This window comes from Agrilus planipennis, unplaced genomic scaffold (genome assembly GCF_000699045.2).
Source record: "Agrilus planipennis isolate EAB-ADULT unplaced genomic scaffold, Apla_2.0 scaffold24, whole genome shotgun sequence".
NCBI lineage: Eukaryota > Metazoa > Arthropoda > Insecta > Coleoptera > Buprestidae > Agrilus > Agrilus planipennis.
Window position 1 is genome coordinate 918,815 of NW_020439076.1, and position 25,996 is coordinate 944,810.

General features: G+C 35.7%; 1 protein-coding gene across 1 annotated transcript in view; it reads right to left on the reverse strand.

Moving 5' to 3' along the window:
• The window catches only part of LOC108741434 (discoidin domain-containing receptor 2-like), a 388,424-nt gene that overhangs the window by 195,880 nt on the left and 166,548 nt on the right, over window positions 1–25,996 (reverse strand). The gene's annotated exons all lie outside the window — the stretch shown is intronic.

The following is a 25,996-nucleotide window of genomic DNA, read 5'->3' on the forward strand; positions in this document are numbered from 1 at the left end:
TTAGGGATAACCCACAATAACCATTTTTATCCTTTACTTTTTATGAGAAATAATGACTTATTTACGAAGCGATTGTAGGCAATACAGCATTAATTCTTATCCAATTAAGTACCTTAAATACATTGTGCATTTAATATAGATCAATATGGCCCTTTTCAGCATGTAATTTAAATGAATATTTTCGAAGATTTAAAATGCAGGGACATAGCGGTTGCGGCGGTACCGGCCGGGATGCCGGTTTGTATTGTCTAATGACAAAAACACTGTGAATGTTGAATATAAAGACATTTTGTAGTATATTTACTATGTCCAGGGGGTATCTTTTGAAGATTTCCCCTTTTCGATAATAATCTACACTAAACAAAAATATATTTAGTATCAGCATTGCACCCGTGCGAAGCTGGGGCGGTTCACTAGTTTTAAATAAATTACAGTGACGTTTACAAGTTCTATTTAATACGATTTTTGAAAAAGTCATCATATCTAATTACAATATACATAATTCAATTAAAAGTTAGTATAAAAAAGGACAAATGTTTTTATTGGGGTAGTTTAAGTTAAATGTATTTATACGTCACTTTTGTTGTATATTGCTTGTCTTGATAATTAACTGTTTACTTTAAATTAATTGAATAGCATCATTGATTTTATGACGTCAATAAACAAGAAAGAAATAACTTGTAACATTACGATTTTTCGTCCAATTATTACTATTATTGGTTCATTTATTTGGAATCAATTACTTCGATTTAATAACCGAAAAGTGAAGAAGTGATCAAAATGATACCAGAAATTTAAGGCACCCCAAAGAGGGCTCCTTGGATTTCGTCATAATTCATTTCTTGAGCTCGAAATAGCGACCAAAGAAGAAAACGATAACGTTGGACTCGAGCACAATACAAGCAAATTTATTAGAAAGAAGAAATGCCTTTTCATTTCCAACAAATCTTTTGAAATTTTAGAGCTGACGGAATTAAGTATTAAATCCGTGAGATCGAAAGAATTCATTACCTTCGTCTTATTAGCCGTTTTAATTAGTCATCTTTAGATTTCGTGTATTTTGAGTCAAAAAAAATAAAAGAAAACTCTTCATCTTTTTTTTTACTGGCTGCTATCCCGTCGTATTGGGTTGTTACCCTTAGTTGTCTTGAGAGATTTCTGTGAAGAGTAAATGAAGGAGCTAATTAACAACTGGAAAATAGAAAAAATACATACTACGAATTCGTTCTATTCAATAGCGATAATTCTTTGTCTTCCTGTACAAAAGAAAAACCTCATTGAAGAGGCTGAAGCACCGGCTGAATTGTGTATTGAAAGAACTCGACGGGAAATGCGAGAATTATTAATACCTTAAGAAAGATTTGAGACAGTTTTTTTTTTTTAATTAATTAGAAAGAAAATTTTTCATTCCTTGAGAATGTTTTTTTAATCGTATTATCATAACGTTCATTTTACGTAAAAATAATGATTAGATGGACCTAATATCCGAGAAACAATTTTATGATTGCTGTTTGCTTTTAGACATTTTTAATTTCAAATGGTTATTAATCAAAAGTACAATTTGTCTGTAGCTACGACACCGAAAATAAACAATTGATAAAACAAGCAATTATATAATTAACAAAAAATTTCACAGAAAAGCGTTTCAATTAAATCTGCCGCCCTAACCATTTCAGACAAAAAAGGAAAAGAATTTAAAAAAAAATTGAATTACCCGCACCAGACGTTTCCATTTTACAAATTGGAACAACAGACATAAAATTAATTGATAACAACAAAGTGACGAAAACTTAAATAAAACAGTTGAATTTCGCTGAATTGTTCTCATTGTTGTTTTTTTGTCGCTACATTGTTCCTAGACGGCCATTACGTTTAAAGTGATTTCCGCATTGTTTTTGCTAACTGTCATCTTTGATATTGACTTTTAACTGTAATAAATTTTAAAATCAGGTCTTAAATCTAAATTTATTATGTTTGTTATGCCTCCCATATAAGGTACTATAACATGTATTATGGTACCTTAAGTTAAAATGTGTTTTTTGTCATTATAATCAATCATAGGATTAGAAAATACCACAAATGGCTCAGTAAACGCCATCTGTAGCACGATGCTACATTTTAGGATTGTACAAGCATATGTAATCCTTAAATGAAGCATCGTGCTACAGATGGCGTTTACTGCGCCATTTGTGGTTTTTTCTAAAACGCACTGTTAAGACAGCAGGTAAAAGTTGGTCTGTGTTCTGTCGGGCTGCCTGCGACGCGCTGATGAGATCCAAAAAGATCGAAATCGCAATCCGCATCTGGCAGTTTCGACAGAATACAGACTTTGAATTATTTTAATCATAGGATTGTTTGGACATGCACCTCCACTCTTTCCTATCCTGAGCTAATCTTAGCATTTCTTTAACCTAGATCTACCTCTACTCTTTTAACTCCTGCTTCTGTTTCTATTCCCACTCTTTTCTAATAATTAAATCATCCATTGCTTTGTTATGAAACAACACACGTTTAATTTTAATTTTGAATTCCGAGGATGTTAAATTCATTATTTTTGTTCTGATAACGTTTCTGTTCGTCTGAAAGCCATAAATTTTGGAATTTTGAATTACATAGAGTAATATTCACGTATGTTTACATTAAAGTTCTTAGTTAGCGAAGCACAGAGCGCAAATTGATCAATAATGTATTTAAACAAAGTCTACCAGAATGTACAGAGTTGATGAAATTATAACAGGCAAAGACTTTATGAAGTTTCGTTAGGAGCGAGTTGCGGCATTAAATTTGTTTACACATTTATTACGACAAAGGGGAGAGCCCTTAATTTCGGAACGGTTCCAGAAAACGAGCGTCAGCCTCATGGATGCCAGGTATTTTCGGTTAATATTTAAAGATATAAGAGCCTTGTTCTCGTTTATATTTCAGTAGCCATTCTGCGCTTCAAGAATGGCAAATGAGCTCGAACGACCATAGAGCGGCTCTGGCATTAATCCGCCGGGAAAGTCCTCTAATATTTAAAGCAATAAATTTTAAAACCGTGTCCGGCCGAAATGTGTTCCGGCCATTGCCGAACGGCCTTCCTTTCATCAACTATTTAACCCGAGCGAAACTGCTATCTCGCCTTTTGAACTTCAAATTCAATCGAATGGAACTATTTCGACGGTGTGCTATCGATACAATTTACGACCGAACCGAAAGAGCATCAAAAACTTATGAAACTGAAGCGATACAAAATTTAGGCGTCAACTTAGTTGCTACAAGCAACGTATTTTAGGACTGTTCATCACCACTCATTAACATCAGGTAGGGGAGACCGTGTCAAAAGGAGGTTCGGGGCAAGACGGGATGAACGCTAATGTATGTAACTTGTATTCGCATATGTAGCCCCTACAGGGCTATTTTTACGAACTTAAGTGGCCCTACTTGAGTCAGCTGGAAGGGAACGTATCGCAATTTTTTTTTGGCTGCACTGTGAGAATTTGTTTGTACTTTTATGAAGTTTTCTGACAAATGTTGACGTGTTATTAGGCGAGTAACTAAATATTTTTGCAGTATTTTCAGCCCTAGATCGTAGCAGTGGTGTCGGAGTTTGATATAAGGTACTTTTCATAGCCGTCACTGTTTTAGGTTAGAAGTACTTGGTTTAAGTACAAAATATGTTTATTTGAGTAAAATGGTCGGGGCCTAACGGGATATTCAATATGAATAGAAAAATATTAAGAAGTCCGAGAAGTAAAGTGCGTTTGAAAAACACTTGGATGAGTCATTCCCACAGTTCCTAATTCTACTGGGCAGGTAGTCTCTCCGGACTACTTCGGAGAGTAGAGCGGAAGGTCTTCTTTAGTCTCCTTTTAGGAATTTAGAGAATGGGTGGGTGACGATTGGGGTGAGAAAGACGAGATAGACGAAATGAAAAGAAGGGAATGACCATCTGCAACATAATATTATCATTACTACCGCCCCATCATTTGCCCAAGTGATCCAAGAAAATTCGGAATTGAACCATTGTCTTCTCGGCTGTTGAACAATGGTCCAAACCTTTAGGCAATGCTGCTGGGTACTGCGCTTGTATCTACTGTGCGAACGACCAAAGGTTGGGTATTTTGCTATGTTGTAGCAAGTGCTATGATTATTCTGCTATTGTGCTATTCTGTTTGTTCTAGTGTAGATAGTATTTATTCACCTCATGGTATGCTGCAAAACCTAATTAATCACGAATTTTTAATTTTATGTACTCTTGTCTCAGATTGTACCTCCCAAACATCCTTAAAATATATGCTCTTTTACCTCGTGTCATTTCTCATTTTGGGAAATTTGAGTTCCTTATTGTTGTTTCTCATTATGAAAAAATGAAGTGATTTATTGTATAGAATGTTTTGAATATCTAAAGTTGATGTGTAATGTTGTTATCTGAGTAAAAGTTGACTTATTAAACAATTTAATTTTTTTTATATGATGATTTCTCTCTTTAAGTATCCCATTTTACCCCGATCTGCACTATATGCCTACCATATTCGTAACACGCATTTAGTAAATTACAAACCGTCCAACGAACAAAAAGCTTTTTGGATAATTGAAATGTGGCAATCATTGATCATTCACTAAAATTGTTTCGTTAATCCTCAAAAATATATTTCAATCTACTTTTCAATCTAATCTAAGAGACACAGAGTAGTTACTGTAAACTTTGTAAGAGAGGAAGTATAACTAACTCTCTAATTCATGAATTCATTCATATTATAGTTAAGTATGGTCACAGATCGGTCATTCCAATTTTACATTGTTATTAGTGAATCAATACTTCTTCAAATGTTATCGCATTGTTGGCCATTTTTGATGTGAAATTGTTATTACATTGTTGCCATTGTCGGCCATTTTAATTGCAGTTGGCGGCCATTATAGTTTTCGGTTCTTATAATTTGAATTGAAAGCAAACGAAAAGTAAAGTACTTCCAAGTGCGAAACATCTCCAAATACAGTAGTTTTAACTAGACTTTTTTGAATCACTAAGACAAAGTTGTGACTCACTCTGAAGCTCAAAAATGAAACAATTTTAATTGATATGACCTTGATAATTTGCGATTGCTTACTCTTGTTTATTGAATCATGTATAAATGCAACACTTGCAGAACTGAATTGCACGGCATATTGTGTCTATCTGACTATTCCCGTTAAAGAATCAGGAGGAGAAATGGAATGGGAGTGAGATACATATATGCAGAGCTTCTCGTAGTCAGCTTTACTACTTCATTGTGTTATGCACCACGTAACCAACCTCTGAAGATGCTCATTAGGGAACTCGTTATGTACCTCCTTCTGCTTTGTATCGACACACAGATGTTGTCGAGTGCGAGCAAGAACGTTCTGAAGGAGTTTATTCTTTCAGTGTGCAAGTAGGAAGGCGTGAGCAGGTAAAAGTAGCAGGTAATTACGATCACAAGTGCACTGCATTGGCCACCGCGACCTCGTTAGTTTTCATAATGAAAATATGAAAAAATGGGATATATTGCGGCCTTACGGTGTTGGGTCCATTTATCTCTAGCTACTGAGTATAGGAATACGATCTGTCGCCACCAGAGGTGGCCACGCGTGGCTTATATAAACCACTAGCAGTCGCCATGCGTGGTGTGCTACTAGACATTACTGTGAGATGCTGGTGGTCGTCACCTCTAATTGTGTAAGCCAGGTCTGGTGAACATGACTCTCCTTAAGTTGATATATTGAAAATAAAACTTTTATTTTAACGTAAATGTCGTCTCCGAAATGTCCTCGTCTGACAGGTGGCATTCCTAGATATGAATTGTAACGGTGATCATCGACAGTAGTTAAGTTTGTGCCTGGAAACGATGGGCTGCCACCAACTTCAATAAGTAGCGGAAATGAGAAAAAAAACTTTTGGATATTTCAGTCCCACCAGCCAGTTATGCTGGTGGGCGGGCAGTCCCTCCGGACTACGCCGGTAGGTAGGACGGAAGGCCCTCTTCAGTCTCCTTTCAGGAATCGTGGGAATGGGTGGGTGGTGGTTCGGGTGAGAAAGATGAGACGGACATTATGAAGACAGAAGAGAATGAAAGATTATCTGTGGAATATTACTGTTCCAGCATTTACCTAAGTGATCCAAGGAAATCACAAACAAATTTTAGACCAAGGAAGACAGACCCAGAATCGAACCGGCGTCCTCCCGAATGCTAAGCAATGGACTAAACCTCTATAGGCCATGCCGCTCGGTGTCGAAATGGGCTACCACTGCAGCTTAGTTTGGAATGGATCGCCGAATATACCAGCGTCCTTATTCTACCTACGCAAGGAAAATCTTTTCTTTACTTTATACTAATTTGTTTTTTCTTTTAATATTATTCACTTGTTGAAAGTTGGGTTGTATGGTAAGTTTAGGTTACTCTGGTGGGTGTCGTAATGTGACAAATATTTCGACGAAAATGGCTTTTTGCTTAAACGAAGAAAATGATTCGTCATTTCAGCTGCTTTTTGACCAATTCTCAAATTTGGACGGGTGAAATTCCTCTCTTTACAGTTATTCAATCAGAAGCTATGTAGTTATGTATTTCTTGTAAAAATTGAAAACGGCAACAACGGTACGTAGAGGTAGTCCTGAATCTTATGTACCTCGACTTTCGACACTCTTTCGTTGATTATTATACATTTTTACCGCTTAAAAATAATCGTTACTTTTTACAAATTCCTGATTCTGGTTGATTGTAACAGCCCAGTCAATGTTTTCGTAATGTACAGAATGAATGCAAGAAGGTCCGTCTCCCATCTCTACATATAAGTGAAACCCGTATTGACGAATGTCTCGAAACTTTTACCTACCACTTATTTACGTCTAATAATGGATTTTCATCAAATAAATACGGTCTGACAATATTAAATAGCTTCTGAACGCAATAAACTTTTAGGTTAACCATAAAACACCACAGGGATTCTGGTTTTCCAACTGTGTATTCAAACTTCCATTATTTTTACAGGTGAATATGAAAACTTCAGAAGTGGCGCAGAAAGACAATTAAAACTTTCCCAAACTGAAGACGTTGTTTATCTAAAAGTTTAATTTTCTTCAAACTCGCTTTGAAAACTATATATATCTATACAAATACAAGTCATCTATTTTACAGTCTCTAAGTTTGAAATAAAAATAAAAACCAATTGTCACATCAAAATATTATTTATCATCATTATAAGGTCGTCAGTCCTAAGATTGACTGGACTTGAACACGCACCTCCATCCTGACCTAATCTTTGCATTTTCCTAAAACTATGAAATATCCTTAACAATTTGGAAACAGTAATCTAATCTAGCCCTACCTCTTCTCCTCTTAACTCCTACTTCTGTTTCTAATAAGTTTCTGAGAACGTGTGCTGTGCTACCAACCTATCTCGCCTATTCCTTATTGAGTTCTCTATTCTTCTATTCTTTCTAATATGTCCTTATTTCTAACCTTGTCGGTCCATGATATTTCATCATTCGCCTGTAACACCATATTTCGAACGCTTCTTAACTCCTATTTCTGCTTCTAATAAGTCTCTGAGAACGTGTGCTACCAACCTATTTCGCCTATTCCTTATTGAGTTCCAGTTATCTCTATTCTCCTATTTTTTCTAATATGTCCTTATTTCTAACCTTGTCGGTCCATGATATTTCATCATTCGCCTGTAACACCATATTTCGAACGCTTCTAAACTTTTACTTTTTTCTTTAGTGGTATTAGAATTCTTCTTCTTATAACCGTTAGTACATAGCTAATATGCCAGTAATTAAATAGTAAACACTCCTCAAAATAATCTGTTACAACATTAATGACATTAATCCTTTTACTTCAGCTATTCAATGCCAAAAGTATAAAAACAAAACTTTGTAGAAGTTCAACGTCCTCCCAGTAACAATAAAAAACGAGAATGTTAGAAATAGAGTGGCATAGCTTCAGTAGCTACGAGCTGGAAAAAAATTGTGAACGAAAAAGAGAATTATTAGAGTGATACAGAGCGGCGGAGAGGGGGGCGGTTTAGACGCTTTGGAAAAATAGATCGCGCAAGGACAAAGTCACGGAACGGTTGCTTTTTCGCGTTGTTTAAAGAACAATCGGAAAAATTAAAAGCTGTGCGATATAGCTGAACAAGAGGCGCAATAATCTCGAGCTGGTGACGCCGTTTAATTTACAAATGGAGCGGACGAACGAGACGCGACGATGCCTTGGTGTAGTAATGGTAACGGCTCGTGAAACGCCAACGATGTAACTGTTCTGCGTACTGTCTTCGCTCCACAGCAACTTTATCATTCCATGCGGATAATTTCAAGCACGACTTTATCGTAATGAGAGCCGAGATCGCACATTGCACCACCAGCTCAAAAGCAGCTTGTATTTGCACCGAGGACAAATAGTACACTCAACTGTACTTATACAATGGCGTACCTATATATATACCTGGTTGTAAAAAGTCAATATCAAGTGCAGTACTATCAACTTTTTCAAAGTGTTATCAACGTGAGTTAAAGCAAGGGACTTATTTACTTGAACGTGGCGGTCAGTATTCTGTCCAAACTGCCCAATGCGGATCGTGACTTCGATCTTGTTCGATCTCATTAACGCATCTTTGCTAGCGTCGACAGAACACAGACCAATCTGTTATCCTGAATATTCACTACTGTAATGTTTTTTGTTCGATTTTGGTAACGTGACTTATGGTGAACTACGTTATAGCTTCAGTTCAGCATTCTGTCTATGTAAATGAAGCTTGTTGAAAATATTGAATTTCACCAAAAGTAGCATTGTAGGTACTACAGATGGCGTTTACTGCGTCGTTACTACGATTTCATAAAACGCTGTCTCAAGGTAACAAGTAGAGATCGTCTGTGTTCTGCCAAAGCTGTCTGCGATGTGCTGATGAGACCCAACAAAACCGAAACCACGATCTGCGTTTGGAAGTTTCGACACGAAAATGTGTCTATTACGTATTGGGAGGTACGCCGTGGATTCAGCTCAGCAAGTAGATATACATCTATGTAAATGGAACTTGTTGAGCATATTGAATTACTAGTTTATGATTTATTTCAAAAAACTTATTGATGAGGGACAATATAACAGTTCATTAATAATTATATATGAATCAAAATAAATATTACGAATTCGGATACTTTTAGCTGTAATATATTTATTTTTTGGCTACTTTCTCATGAAGATGAAATATGAGAAGAAAAGCACATTAATATCATATCGATAATTGAAGTAAATTAGTGTGAGACGTCGAAGAGCTTGAACATTATGTACTTTAATTCCGTAAAAAACTACCAGAAAGGCCTAAAAACCTAAACAAAACTGAAGATTGGGTACCCAATCTGAGGCAGACAGTTTCATTATCGATTTATTGGATTGGAAAATATCCATTTTACTTCCTTGTTGCGTACAACGACAGCCTCTCATTCTTGTCAATTGCCACAGTTGTAAGAAATGTAGAACAACGAAAAAAAATATTCAATAAAGAAGTGCTTATAAGTCCGTTTATTGGAGTTTCATTCAATATCAATTTCTGCCACTCACGAAGGAGTAGTGCAAGTATTGCCAGTTGAAGCAGCCGACAGGGGTTGAAGATTTAGGAAATAGTGAAATGTTTATTTATAATGAACTATATTAATAATGACAGTTTTTGCGTTTTGCAATAGATTTCCCGACTGCTTGCCAATATTTAAATATTTATAATATGTTGACTAACTGAAAATTTGGAGACGGAATTTGTGACTACACCGTTGAAGTTTCCATTTACTAAGATCGCAAAATAACAGTAACTGAAACCAAACAAAAAATAATACGCTTTTCCAAAAATTTATAAAAACTAATTTCTTGTAACAATGGACATCCTTCAGAAAATACTACAAACGGCACAGTGAACGCCATCTGTAGTATTTTCTGAAACGCGCCGTTAAGACAGTAGGTAAAGGTTGGTCTGTGTTCTGTCGAAGCTGTCTGCGACGCGCTGATGAGATCCAAAAAGATCGAAATCGCGATCCGCGTCTGGCAGTTTCGACAGAATACAGACCACTTCGAATTATTTTAATGGACATCCTATTTAATTTAAAATAAGGTACAATTAAACGAAATTGTTTTGGTAATACTTAGTTACTTGACTGATTTTCTAAGGTATCTAGTTAAAGAAAATCACTACCCTTCTGAAACAAGCGAAGTAATACTTATTTTGTGTATACGTACGTACGTGGGTATATTCTAATTTAAACGTTTGCTTAAATGTCACAAACCGTCTCTGCAGAGAGTTTTCTGTCGCCCGAAGCGTACAGAATTTCACTTGTAATTGAATAGTTGAGTTTCGCGTTTAGTTTTGGCAGGTTTCATTAAATTCGCAATAGTTCCTTAACCCAATCCTCCCACATGCTACTACGTTTCGTTATGTGTTTGGAAATGACAGCAGCAACATTTTGTTTTCAAACGGAATGAATATGCAATAGTGTGGATTTCACTTAAAATGTCAAGAGAATTAAATTATCAAAGCCTATACAACGTTTCGAATGAAGATGCAAGTAGGTAAGTTCAAAAACTAAAGCAATTAAAAATAAAACTGGTTGAGTGTGAGTTAATGCATCATCATCGACATAAGGTTGTCAGTCCTAAAACTGGTTGGACACGCACCTCCACTCCTTTCTATCCTGAGCTAATCTTCGCATATCCCTAAAACTATAACATTTCACATCCTTAACTATTTGCGAACAGTAATCTAATCTAGGTCTACCTCTACTCCTCTTAATTCCTGTTTCTGTCTCTAACATGCCTCTGACTAGACCTTCATGCCCGAGAAGGTGTCCTATACTTCGTTTAGTTTCAGTAGCGATGTGACCTTAAGTTTGACCGGCGCAAAGTAAAGAACAGCGCTAGGCCAGAAAAGGAAGGAGACAACTCTCGGCCAAACTCTTAACCGGCGAGGAGCGTATAATCCGTACAGTACTGCACGGAAAAATTGATCATTTTATCCACTACATTTGCGTTGCTCAAATGTGCTGTTATTGGTACCAATTACTATTGAAAATATCAAGGAGATGTTTATTTATATTTAAAGACATATTAAAGGCTTTAACGCTTGTTTTCGACTAGCACTACTATTCATGCTTGAACAAAACTTTTGGCAGGTACTGTATGAAAAAGTATGTTTAATGAACAAGAGTCGAGAGTATAATGAGCTTTTTTTCCCTACCTACGATTTTGTCAGCGCGCAGCCAAGACATTGGAAAGGGAACATCGCTAGAGAAAGTAAATAAAGTATACCAACCTATCTCTCCTATTCTTTCTAATACCTCTTCATTTCTAAGCCTCTCTATCCACCGTAATCTCATCATTCGCCACATTTCGAACGCTTCTAACATTTTCTCTTCTCTTCTCTTCCTTCTCAAATCTCTAAATTAACCGTTCGCGAGCATAGATGTGACTTCTTTTTATTGAAGGCGACACAACCCTGCGCTATCCTCTGCTTTATACTCCTACTACTCCTTCCGTCCTGTGGCGGTAACAGTGTGCATCCTTATCTGACTCCTTTTCTAATATTTGCTGCTCCAGCTCTATGACTGTCTGTTGCTCTTTATACAAACTAAGTATCACTCTTTTATATTTTTAACTCATCCCTACTCGACATACGATCTCTAACCTCTTGTCCTGCATGTTTTAAAATTTCCGCCTATATCCTATCTATATCTGGTGCCTTATTATCGTTTTAAGTTCTTTAATGCTACATCGAACTCTTCTCTCACTATGGGATAATCTAGTTTATCTATTTCCACACCATCTTCCTTCTCTAATATATCTCCTAAGTCATGGCCTACGTATAGGTTCTTTAAATATTCTTCCACCTATATGCCTTTTTCTCATTTTCTTTCCGAAAAACCCGTAGATTGGAGATTGAAAAAGCTTTGGCAGTTGTTGTAGAACAAACTAAAATAGCTCAAACCCCAAAGCCAAAACACGACACTGTAGTGTCTCAGGCACTTTTCGGTAACAAGGTTACCTTCTTCAGTGACTGAAGTGAACTAAACCTAAACGGGAACTAATCTTTATTTTTATACTAATAGTTGTTAGGGTTCAGTGAACATGGCTCAATGACAACAAGATTGATGTTCAAAATTGTTCTTATATATCTTCTAAACCCAAATTGATTTTCCCTTAATAGCTCTTCTGCACTTTTTTTTTCTATTTTCTCTAAATATTCTTTCCACCTATCTACCTTTTCCTCATTTTCTATCAAAATGACCCCTGCCCCGTTTCTTATATTATTACTACTGTACCCTACATCTATAAAATTCCTTTTAATTATCTTATAAAATAAACCTCATTGGTTTTACCTATTTCAAACTTTTCTTCTACTTCTTTACACATCCTATCAATCCACGATTCCTTAGCAGCCCTACACTTTCTAATTATTTCCCACTTTAGAGCCTTAAAACTTTTTGGCCCTTCTTCTTCTGTCCTGTTTGTATTTCTGCCTTTCTTCTAATAATCCTACAATCTCATTTGTTATCCAGGGTTTCCTACTTTCGTTTTGTGTTACGCACCGAAAATTCGAATTATGAAGACTGTAGTGTTATGGGATATGGTTGTTTTCTCGTTTGCATAGAATTGTGGAAATTTTCGAGTTAGAGAGATCAAAAGACATTACAAACATGTATAGACAAAACGTAGGAACCCAGAAACAATATTTGACTTTAAACTTTCAGCAATAAATATGTATCAAAGAATCAAGGCAAAAGAGGATGATAATGTCTTTAGGGGAAGAAACAGTGAATTTGAGCAATAATGGTCCGACTGTTATACATATATGTAAATTTTCATAAAAATATTTGCTAGGAGGTTCAGCTGACTTTTGTGCCTTGGAATTGTGGGCAATTTTATCTACGCCACTGGATAATGGTATAAATTATAAACTATTACAATGATTGAAATGAGGAGATCACGTCGTTGTCAGGCGTTTCAGACCAAAGACACTTACTTATTGTTAGTATACTATAATAACACTCGTCCCGTATCAAAATATTGAATCAACTGCGTAAGGCACGTGCTTCCAGAGGAAGTGACTCAGTTGGATGGACGACGAAGCACCTGCATAAGAAACCGCCTGTCAAGATAGTGCGACCAGTTGCTTCTGTGCTTTCAGTTTTGAAAGTGTCGTTGTTGGTTGTTCTGCTTACCGAACAATTCATATAAAAAATGGTATTAAAATAAAAAGATATTAACTTTAAAAAAGCCTATGTACTGGTACACCGGGCCAATTATAAAGGATAACCATATGCACAAGTATGATATTTATAGTTTTTAAAAGTAAGATCAAAGTTCGTAGTGATATTGCAACGCGAAACGACGGTATTATTTTGGAATAATTTCTCAGCCTGCAAAAAATTGGTAAGTTTATATATGTTCACAAAAAAATATTTTAATAGGTAGGTAGTTACAGTATTTTTGCTCAGTTTACAAGTATAATTTAATTTACTTAGCACATTTACGTGTTTAAAAATTTAGAAGGATTAAATTAAGCGTAATAAAGAAACTTTGGTAAATTTAAAATCGGTTGATGCAAATATAAAATTATTATTGCATATTCAGACGTTTCCCAATTTTTTGAGAACCTTAGGTTTAATGTTATATTTATACAAAAAAAATCATTTGTGCTGATCAATAATTAAAAATTGGATCCCGATTTAATTTATTTAAATTGGATATTACCTGCTTGGCAAAGGAGTACCTTAATTTTAGGAGGATTTCTTGTTGTGACTTAATTGTCCTTTCAAGTTCAATATTGATATAAGTATACGTAATGCCTACATTTCAATTCAGTTAAATTTTTTATGATATGCATTCAAAGCAAGTAATATGCATCATCAAAGAGACTAAAATTTTCCATTTAATAATAATCTTATAGTTTTTGGGACATATTTAACGTCAATATTTACAATTCCAATTAAAATTGAAAAGACAAACAAAATTATTCAGTTTGATAAACAAAACAAAATCATCGAAATGTTAATAGGTTTTTATGAAAGTCTTTTCCTAATTTTAATCCATTAATTCCTAGGAAATTTTCTTAGAATTAAGTGTACCTAAGTATCTATCAATAGCTTTAAATAATAAAAATGATGGCGATACAACTTGAAATACACACGAAGAGGTAACACTTTCATACTACTAGGTACATTAGTAGCGNACTATTTTTTTTTCAGGCGGTGTAAACGACTATAGTTACTTTCAGACTATCTAAAATAAAGTAAAAGACAATATAATGCTCAGTCAGAGACTATTAAATAGAAATATAAACTATAAAATGAATTTTGTGAAAAAACAAATAAATTTGCCGATTCAAAGAGCTATATTTATATACATACATTAATCTTTATACAAAAGAAAATGTGACGTGATACGCTAAAACAAACTTTATATTTGCAAAATATAGACCAACATTTGCATGCTTAAGATAAATTTATACAAAAAACTTTTTTATCGCAGACCTGTGTAATTAATTAGGTGGGATGTTCTAGTTTACAGAAAATACGAAGTTTGACTCAGCATATCAAGAAGTGGAAGTGCCTGACCAATTAGTCGTAGGCCTGATGATGATAATGAACAAAAAATTTATGTATGTATGCTGGTTATTTATGATTTACTTCAGTTGTGCCTAATTAAGGACTCATTTTGGAACTAGTAACAATTTTTGCGAAAAATGTCTTGAATTCAATGATAGTTTCCAAAAAGTTGTGGTTGTCTCTGGTTAATACGGATTTCTATCAAGATTAGGTCGAAACTATCCAATATTCTCATTATCAATCAATAAATTATTATGTTAATAAACTTTTCGAAAACATACCCACTTGATACAGAAGAACTCTTGTAGGGTTAGGTTAATTTAATGTATTAAAGTGAATTAATTTTTGAATTAATGTTTNTCTTTTTTGCCCTTCTTTGTCTGTCCTTTCCTTTCTTTCTGGCCTTTCTTCTATTAATCCTAAAATCTCATTTGTTATCCAGGGTTTCCTACTTTGGTTTCGTTTAAGACCTAGTATATCTGCAGCTGCTGACTTTTGGTACGTTTTAATGCAGAAATAATAACAATAACACTAACTGCGTATTTATTTAGACAATGATTTCGACAACGTTTTTGGGGTGAATTGTCTTAATCAGCAAGAAACTAGGCATCCACTCGAAATAGTTACGTGTTCACTAACTTTATACAGTACAACTTTTCTCTCAACGGGCTAAAAGAAGCACAACTCCAAAAACTGTCCTCTGTTCGCAAGTATCATACCCCTTTCAAATAAAATAAAATCGTTTTAAATACGACTTTTCTTCTGAGGCAAACAAATTTACAAAATACGCGTGTCAAATTAATATTAATTAAACTAAGTGTAATTCGTACTTTAAATGTAATAGTCGTTTAACACACGTTTCGGATTCGAATTCGAGGGTGGCAGCAATCACTCTTTAATGGATTACTCCAATCGTGTTGTATTAGCTGTAGTTCACGTACATAACGGGAGGGCGTTAGCATCTACTTAGGATTGAAACCTCCTCGAGTCAGTCGCTTGGGTACCAATGTACGTTTGTTACAGTATATGTTGGAGTGGATGCATCATCCCTCTTCACAAACGTTTCACAAGGCAAGCATCAAATTACTCGATGCATAGCCAGGCGTAACAAACCAGCTAATGAACATTCTCAAAGGCGGATGCACGTCGATGAAGAACCATGCTCTCCCATCCGTTGACGGAACGTCGTCGAAACGAGACTTAATAGTACCTAAGAGGCGTTTTGACGCTACGTCTCAATGGGCCACCACAAGGCATCCGTATATGAAATGAGGAGGCATTGGAGAGGATAGGAGGGTAAAGGTCGCTGTGGAATACAATTATTGGATGATGGGACGTCTTTTGAAACATGAAGGATTAGAAGCACACATATATTATATTACTGTCCATAGATACTGTCCATAGATAACACAAGTCTGCGAAATTTTTTTTTGGAAAGTTTTTTTCTTAAATTGTTAATATTTGCCGTAATTGTCTTAAAAGTAATGAAAAACGATATTCATATGGTACATACCACGTCACATTAACCCATAAATGCTCAGTGAACACATTTCCATTTAAACCCTTGTCACGTAATGAGTGCGACGAAAAAATATTCGATAACCAGTGTTTCTATGTTTTTAACGATGCTCTTTTCGATGGTGTTGGTTAAAAATACCTCCGACAATATTAAAGCATGGAAAAATCGAAAATAAACAAAAAAAACGTGATTTTTGAATTGACTTTTTTCTTAAAAAGTATTTTTTTGTGTCCTTACGATTTTTTTATATGCTTAAAACCTATATAAATCATGACCTCGATATCTAAACATGAAATAATCACCGTTGGTCAAGTCGAAATGCCTTTACAAACTGTTTGATCAAACCAAGTTTAATGTAAAGTGGTGGAAGCAATACTTTCTTCTTTCAAACTCGTATTGATGACATTTTTCACTCCGACTTCCAATTGCATTCTAATTTGGACATAGAAATACCGAATAACAATGATTTTGATTTACCATAAGTCCACTGTCTTAACACTTCAACACATAACCGGCATATTTTATCGTAACCCAGTGTTTATCTTGGTGACAACTTCATTCTGAAGTAAGCTTAATAAGCATTTTTTACAAAGTCTGTTATATTCAATCTTTGCTTAACTATTGTATATTGTCCGCAAATGTAAAAAAATACATTTGAATTGTTTTTACAGAAGCCATAGTTAAAGATAAATGAAACACAATCTTTTATTACACGTTAATATTATATCTCTCTCAATAATGGCGCGCTATAAACTATTTTTTTTTCAGGCGGTGTAAACGACTATAGTTACTTTCAGACTATCTAAAATAAAGTAAAAGACAATATAATGCTCAGTCAGAGACTATTAAATAGAAATATAAACTATAAAATGAATTTTGTGAAAAAACAAATAAATTTGCCGATTCAAAGAGCTATATTTATATACATACATTAATCTTTATACAAAAGAAAATGTGACGTGATACGCTAAAACAAACTTTATATTTGCAAAATATAGACCAACATTTGCATGCTTAAGATAAATTTATACAAAAAACTTTTTTATCGCAGACTTGTGTAATTAATTAGGTGGGATGTTCTAGTTTTCAGAAAATACGAAGTTTGACTCAGGATATCAAGAAGTGGAAGTGCCTGTCCAATTAGTCAATGTGTTGAATCCAATGATAGTTTCCAAAATGTTGTGGTTGTCTCTGGTTAATACGGATTTCTATCAATTATAGGTCGAAATTATCCAATATTCTAATTATCATTCAATAAAGTATTATGTTAATAAACTTTTCGAAAACATACCCACTTGATACAGAAGAACTCATGTAGGGTTAATTTAATGTATTAAAGTGAATTAATTTTTGAATTAACTTTTACCACCACAGACAACCTCAAATTAATGAAGAAAAATTGTTACAGCTCTCACGCCCCCGCCGGGAACCGAACCCGAGTCCTTGTCTTTACTCACCACTGCTTTATCACAATGCTACAAGACCTTTGTTTTATATTGTTGATAAGAGGGAACCTGACAATAAACAAAATTAGTGGCATTGTGGAAACACCTTTCATTTTAAATTATTTATTATTATAAAACAAAAGTCGTAGATATTGTGCCTACATTTAGTAGTTCAAGAAGTTCATCAAAACTTTAAATGCCTAAATAAATAACAATTTACGAAAACCAAACAAAACTACCCCCAGCTTTAGCCCTGACAGCTGAAGGTCAAAATATGGATGGACCAATAAAGAAATTCAACAGAATTCAACATATCGGAGGGAAAAAAGAACCTTAATAACAAAGAAGTGCTAAGAAAATCAAAAAGCGCCATTTTACATATATCCTTAGAATAAGAGACAGAATTGGACGTCTACTAAAAAAATCAACATTAGAGCTATCTTCACACCAATGAAGAAAACTGAGGATTTTCATTAAACAGCCAAAAACAAAAGAAACATTCTAGCGACACCAGGAGTATATAGAATTCTTTGCACGTTTGGGAAAGGTTATATAGGATCTACAAAACGATCCATCTCTAAGACATCATAACAAACTTGCATTGGCATAACACACCCTAAACACCACAGATCACAGAATCCCATTCGGAGACACTAATAAGATTTTGACAGCCGAATCATCATACTATTTCAGATTGTACAGGGAAAAAATAGAGATACACAAACATCAGAACAATTTTAACAGCAAGGAAGAATTATAGTAGTAAGAATTAATCGTGCTTGGATTCCGGCGCTATAAAAGCCAATTTATGGATAACAAAGAATACATGTAGTGGTCAGTCGACAGACGTGGATCGCGATGTCGATTTTATTGGATCTCATCAGCACACCTTAGACAGATTAACTGTATCAGCTGCCTTTAAACAGCGTTTTTTGAATTACTATAAACAGCGTAGCTAACGCCATCTGTGGATTATTGCTACTCATGTTCGGTTACGAGTCTACCACAGAAGGGTAGTTACACGAGGTGGGTTTAATTTGACAGATCCATATCCTTATGTAGTTATGTGTTATTGTAGTCATTCAGTTTATGGATATATTGATTTTAGCGTTATTTATTAGAAAGTTGGTTCATTATTATTATGTATTTACTGCATGAGACCTAAATAGAGATTGTATCTATTAATTTTATCGAGAAACGAAAATCTATAAGGATTACATGCCTATGTAGGACAAAACAGTTCAGTCACTAGATGCCGCTTATTACGGAGATTTCCCGGTAATTATGCTTGCCTAGGAAATTGGCTTTTCTGCATCTACGAGCTTCAGTTTAATATTCAAGGAGTAGGGAACTAAGGAGTGGAAGGTTCCCGCTCTGTTTCCAACAAAAGATATTGTTACGAGAAATGCAAAGCCGGCTTTCGGAATATTTGTAATGCTTTCGGGAGGACGTGGGGAAGGGATGAAGGAGAAGGAGGCAGAGGAGTAAGAGGCGGTCTATTTTCATTCTTTGACGGGATGCAGAGCAGCGCCACTCAAAGCGCCTTAATGCAACTGCGAAATTGCTTTTTGATAAGTAAATACTTTTTCGCTGCTGCCGTTACTACCCGAACAATTCGAGCACGCCTTAAGACCTTTCAACTTTGACAATTCTGAGAACAGGTACATCCACGTAATGAAACTACTTCTTACTTGAATAATTATTTTTTAATACAGTTGCTGGTTACCTTTTCTTACTGCCGTTTATGTACTAAGGAAGTATTGGTACATAGTAACAAAAGCATCGATTTGATAAATTTCCACTTCTCTTCACTGGAGCATGTTCGGAAGGTGTATCTAAATATTAATAACTTTGAAGATGGACAATACACCTGATAGTGGCTTTGTCCGTAAAATAAGTTGCTGGTCATCATCATTATAAAGCCGTCAGTCCTAAGACTGGTTGAACACGCACCTCCACTCTTTCCTATCCTGAGCTAATCTTCGCATTTCCGTAAAACTAGCACAACCGATATCCTTAACTATTTGCGAACAGTAATCTAATCTACGTATACCTGTACCCCTTCCGTTTCTGCCTCTAATATGTTTCTGACTAGACCTTCATACCTATCTCACCTTTTACTTGCTGACTTCCATAAAGTCCTCTGTTCTCCTACTCTTTCTAATATCTTTTCATTTCTAACCTTCTCTATTCACGGTATCCTCATCATTCGCCTGTAACATCACATTCTCCGCCGCGCCCACTGTCTCTGTTTCGCACTCATACAGCGCCGTGCTCCAAACATACACATTTAACAGCCTTTTTCGAATTTTTAAATTAACCGTTCGCGAACATAGAAGTCACTTCTTTTTATTGAAGGCGACTCGACCCTGCGCTATCCTCTGGTTTATATCCCTATTACTCCTTCAGTCCTGACTTATCTCAATTCCTAGATACCTAAAATCGGCCACTTCTTCTAATTTTTCGCCTTTCGGCAATGTACGGGTACGAAACACAGACAGTGAGCGCTGCGGGAAAGAAAAGGTTAGAAGCGTTCGAAATGTGGTGTTACTGAAGAATGATGAGAAGGTTAGAAACTAAGAAGTAATAGAAAGAATAGGAGAACAGAGGACTTATGGAAGTCAATAAAAAATAGGTGAGATAGGTTAGTAGGACACATTCTTAGGTATGAAGGTCTAGGGGCTAGAGTGGAGATGCTTATGCAACCAGTCTTAGGACTGACGACCTTATGATGATGATGATGATCTAGCAGTACCACCATATATTACGTAGTTAATATCAGCAGAAGTCCACAGCGGTCAATTCAAAAGTACTATCATAACTAAAGATTTAAAGAGAAAAATCACCGTACCATTTGTTAGCACCAGTATTTTTAATTCTGGTATTACTATACGAAGTAAATCATGTAATTTTGAAATGGAAAGAAACAAAGCTTTCAGGATTTCTAGGAAACAAGAGGCAATATTCTCATATGACAACTCTACGAATCTGTTTGTAGGGTAAAGTATGCAGCATTAGAACGACAAACATTCACACCCGAGTGATGTATTAAGGAAAGTGTGTGACACCGTTTATGTGTGCACAAGTTCACCTTAACATTAACAACTTCCCCCGTTTTCAGGAAGCTTTCAGAATTCCGTTGACGCGTTGAACTGTGGATATTTCGGTTCGAATCCGATAGCTATTCACGTGAAATCGGAGTGAACTTTATTGGCCTCGGCTTATTATAAGGCCAACTAGCGGATGTAGTTCTATTAGTTCTAGCAACTAAACGTTAATTAAAGCGTGTCGAATTCAGATCTCTCATTTTCCCCGGCTAAAAGCGATTGCCAATCGGTGAGTTGAGAGAGTAGGTACGTCGTGAATGCCGATTGATTTCTTTTCGTAAAACGGTAAAGCTGAGCGATAAAAGGTGACGTGAACCGTATGATGTGAAATGACGCGGGAGTTTCATTTAATTTTCCAAATTGAACAACCTGAAAAGTCCAATACACAGACTGGCTGAAACGGCGATTATTAAATCAGAATTACCTAGGTACCTGCATAAAAAAACGAAATGTGTGCTGGGACACATAGTACTTAGAAGTAAAATTTCAACGGACAAGCAGAAAAACGAATGGCAACGGACAAGTGGAAAAACGAATCGCAGCAAAATTTTTCCTTCAAGTTTTACGGACAGATTGATTTGAAAACCTGCCCGTAAAACATCAAGTAAAAATTTTGTCCGGTTTTGAAATTGGACAAGTACATTAACAACCTGCCTGTAAAACTTGAAGTAAAATTTTTGTTGCGATTCGTTTTTCCACTTGTCCGTTGAAGTTTCGCTTCTCCTATGTGTCCCAGCACACTTTTCGTTTTCACAGGTTTAGTGCAAATTATGATTTGGTTTTTACACAGACTGCAAGTAGAGGCAATCATGCCCAGCCACGTGGAGAGGAGAGGTAAGAAAACAACAGCTGAGCACAGCACACGCCGCCGGGACTCTAGCGAGTCCCCACTCTCCGCGCGACTGCGCATTATATCCATTTAATACAGATGTTATCCCTTCCCCAACGCCATCAGCATTTTTCTCCCCCGCCGCTGTCACCTCTCATCACGCGATATACCGTCCATCCCCTCCACGCGGCCGTTACGCTTTTTCGTGACAAAAAAGCCGTAATACCTCGTCTATACAGAAGATTCACTTAACAAAATGAAACAGTCATAATAGCATGACTGCAAAGTTGACGACTATTAAATCCGTTATTTGGGCCTAATGACTTCTCTTTGAATGGCTTTGTTTCACCTCTTTCGAGTGTAACGAAGATGTCATTCGCTAGTTGATTATGATTACTTAATTCTATTTATCGGCTATTAATTTCTAGCAAGGTGGTGATTATTATCTATCCAGTGTTATGTTATTTTTGTTAATAGGTCGTACATGTTCGGCAATAGGTTTTTTAAAGATTCGACTCGTTTGACCAATATTATGCAACAAAGCAGTGCAAGAATTAAGTATAATGCAACTGACAAATGTCAGTTTGATATTTCCTTATCATTTAAAACAACTGACCTAAGGTTCTCGGGATTGGTCTCGATAATATTGCATACTTCATTGAGTTCTGCGAGTGGTATTTAAATAAATTGCTTTTGCTAAATTTGGTATTAATTTTACTTTAAAATGAATTTCAATCAAGTACATTCAGCTAATTGTCATATTATTAATTTAAGTAGTTACTGGGCTGTTAACTTAGTTGTCTTTTTTAAACATTTTTCTTTACATATTTTCATCTTTTCTCCAAGAAGTTAATGCACATCTAATATGTACCTATGTAGGTATACATTGGATACTAATAAATCTAAATATCGTTGCTTAAAGTCATACATATTTCAAATTCTTTTCCGTATCTCCTCTTTCGCTTTTAAAGCAATGTAAATCAATTCTCTTATTTAGCGATTCACAAAAGCGAAATCTCACGCAACACCTAATAATGGCCCGTATTCATAACAGCATAGCAGGGAATGACAAAGAGACTTATTTACATCCACTCTCTCGAGCTGTGCTATTGAATTTTTATTAAGAGTTTTAAAATTGAAATTCACAATGATGTGCTTGATAATACATACATATATGTATGTACGTGTATTGTAAGTACATTTTCCGTGAATGAAAAAAGACTTTTTCTGTGACCTACTTATCTCGCGTAAACCCAGTGAACTCTGAGTCGATATAATGCAAACGAATGTTTCGTTAAATGAAATTCGTTTCTGGGTATGTAGTTAGTAAAAATCAGTTAGAAGTCTATCCCTGATGATGCTTCGTATTTTAGGGGAAACGTCGACTGTGGTTACACATAAATTACGGTTATGACATAATGAGAGAAGAGTTCGATGCAGCATTAAAAAATAATAAGGCGCCAGGTGTAGATGGGATACAGGAGGAAATTCTAAAATATGCAGGACAAGAGGTTAGTGATCGTATGTTTAAGTTAGTTATCCACATTTACGAGACGGGGAAAGTCCCAGAGGATTATAAACGGAACGTGGTGGTAACTAAAAAGAGAGGCGCGGATAGGTGCGAGACATTTAGAACAATTAGCTTAACTTTCAATGCGTCAAAAATCTTAACTAGAATTGTACAGAGGACGGAAAAAAGGGCGGAAGAACTATTAGTGGAAGATCGATTTGGGTTTAGAAGAAATAGAAGAACGCGGGAGACCATTCTAGCTTTACGGGTAACAATAGAGAAAACAATAAAAAAAGAAAAGAGTGCATACATAGGATTTATAGATTTAGAAAAAGCTTTTGACAATGTTAAATGGGACGAGATGTTAAATATACTTAAAAAAGTACGGATGAGATATAGAGATAGAAGAGTGACACTTAGTTTGTATAAAGAAATTCGAAAAATATTATTAAAGGTGTATGTTTGGAGTACGGCGCTGTAAAGGGCGTGTAACATGGACGGTGGGCGCTGCGGAAAAGAAAAGGTTAGAGGCGTTAAAATGTGGTGTTACATGCGAATGATGAGGATAGCGGACAGAGAAGGTTAGAAATGAAGAAATATTAGAAAGAATAGGAGAACAGAGGACTCACATTTAAAGGCAGAAACGGAAGCTAGGAGGGGTAGAGGTAGGTAAGGTTAGATCAGGATAGGAAAGAGTGGAAGTGCATGTCCAACCAGTCTTAGGACCGACGACCTTATGATGATATAAATTCATAACATTTTGAGTTAGGAATGGCGATTTCGAACTTTTTACCAGCACGCCTTAGGCTGCACCATAGGTTCAGTTTGACAAGCAGTTACCTGCGTAAGACCCTCGTCAATCATTTTAAACTTCTACCGTAAGCATCAAACATCAGTTAATTATGTAGGTGTACCCCCTGCTTCGTCCGCTTGGAATTCAGATTGTGACTACAACAGTCATATTTTATTAATATGTGAATTACATACGGATATAAAATAAGTCATCGCAAACATTTTCACTGGCTTTTTCTACAGAAAGCATTTATAAATATATCTATTACCATTAAGGTAGCTTTATTAGAAACGTATTGGTTCGACTGTTTTGATCACCACAAAAAGTCCTTTTATTTTAACGAAATAATATTAAATTAATTAAAATAATGTTCATTCTGCAAGGTCATACTTGATATTGGTGAAAGAATTTTTGAAATTGAATAAGTAGTTTTGGAGTCAGCTATGGTCGAAAATTGTAGGTTGCAATGTTTTAGTGTAAGCAAATAGAATGAGCCGCCTAATTTATAAATAGAGAGCAAACGTCATTATCAGGGGCGTATTTAGGACACCAAACTATATTTTGTGAAAACCGAAATGCAAACATATGTGTGTCTCATGTCACATGTCACCTTATTATAGCAATCGCGTTCGTATAGGCAGGTATACAAATAGCAGCACGCGGTCTTCGTTCTCGTCCCATAAAATTATCGTCGTAGACCTAAGTACGACCCTTATAGTCATAACTATACTTCGTTTACTTTCTGTAGCGATGTGACCTTCAGTTTGACCGGCGCAAAGTAGAAAAGAACAGCACTAGTCCAAAAAAGAAAGGTGACAACTCTCGGCAAAACTCTTAACCGCTGATGAGCGTATAATCCGTACAGTACTGCACGGAAAAATTGACCATTTTATCCACTAAAATTGCATTGCTCAAATGTGCTGTTATTGGTACCATTTACTACTGAAAATATCAACGAGATGTTTATTTATATTTAAAGACATATTAAAGGCTTTAACGCTTGTTTTCGACTCGCACTACTATTCATGCTTGAACAAAACTTTTGGCAGGTACTGTATGAAAAAGTATGTTTAATCAACAAGAGTCGAGAGTATAATGAGCTTTTTTCTCCCTACCTGCAATTTTGCCAGCGCGCATCCAAGACATTGGAAGGGGCACTTCGCTAGAGAAAGTATATGAAGTATAACTATTGTAATATAAATAAATGTTTAGCATTAGATAGCAAATATAGACGCCTTCGATTTCTACACTTAGTCCTTATCCAGAGAGGATGCGCGGTCTGATGCAGTCTTCATCATTAAAGGCGGCTATGTAAAAAAGAATGAAGCATCGCGAGCATCGGGCACAGGCGTTGATGGCAGCGAAACGAGCGAGGGTCAGAACCGGGAAATAGCGTAGCTCGGAGTGACAGGTTTTGCTACGTGCTGTAGCAGTGACTGAATGTGCCCTTTGATCATCCTGGGAGGCCGAGACTCACTTTACAGTCATAACCATGTTACTGGATCGAAACACTCCATTTGTAAATTAAAGGCCAGGGACTTTCGAGCCATTGCACTCGCTATTCAGTCAGTTATAAAGCTTTGCCGACAGATTTTCAGCGTAACTAGCTATCATCCCTATGTGTACCTTTACCTGCCGGCGAAATTGCAGTGCTGTAAGTCTGTTTATGTCTGGAAGCGAAACTACTCAACTTCAGACGAGACGTTGGTGGGTGCTTAGTGCCTTCTTATCGTTCTAAAATTACATTACGAAAGGAAAATACACTAACCGACTTGACAGCAACGTTGAAATGGTAGCAAGAGTGATGTTTGTCTAAATATTCACGCTACGGCTAATAGTAATTAATACATTAACAAACTTTTAGTAACTAGATAAGTAATAGAAGTCGAGAATTAAAAATCAGTATTTAAAGAATACGCGTATGAAACAGAAATATTATAAATACAAAAAAAAAAAATGGACAGACATACTGACGACTGATCCTACAAGAGAATTCTAACTTGAGAACCAACTTAACATTGCAATTGAAAAAAAATGTTAATTTGTACATACAGTATTATTCTGTTGAATGTTCAGACCATAGACTCTTATTAATTTTCCTGTAATCTGTAGGTAAATTTTCTGTACTTTTTTCAGCATTTTAGATTCAGTAGCTTCGGAGATAGAGGGGGATGTTGGTTAATTTTTCATCTATTTTATAAAATAACTTTAT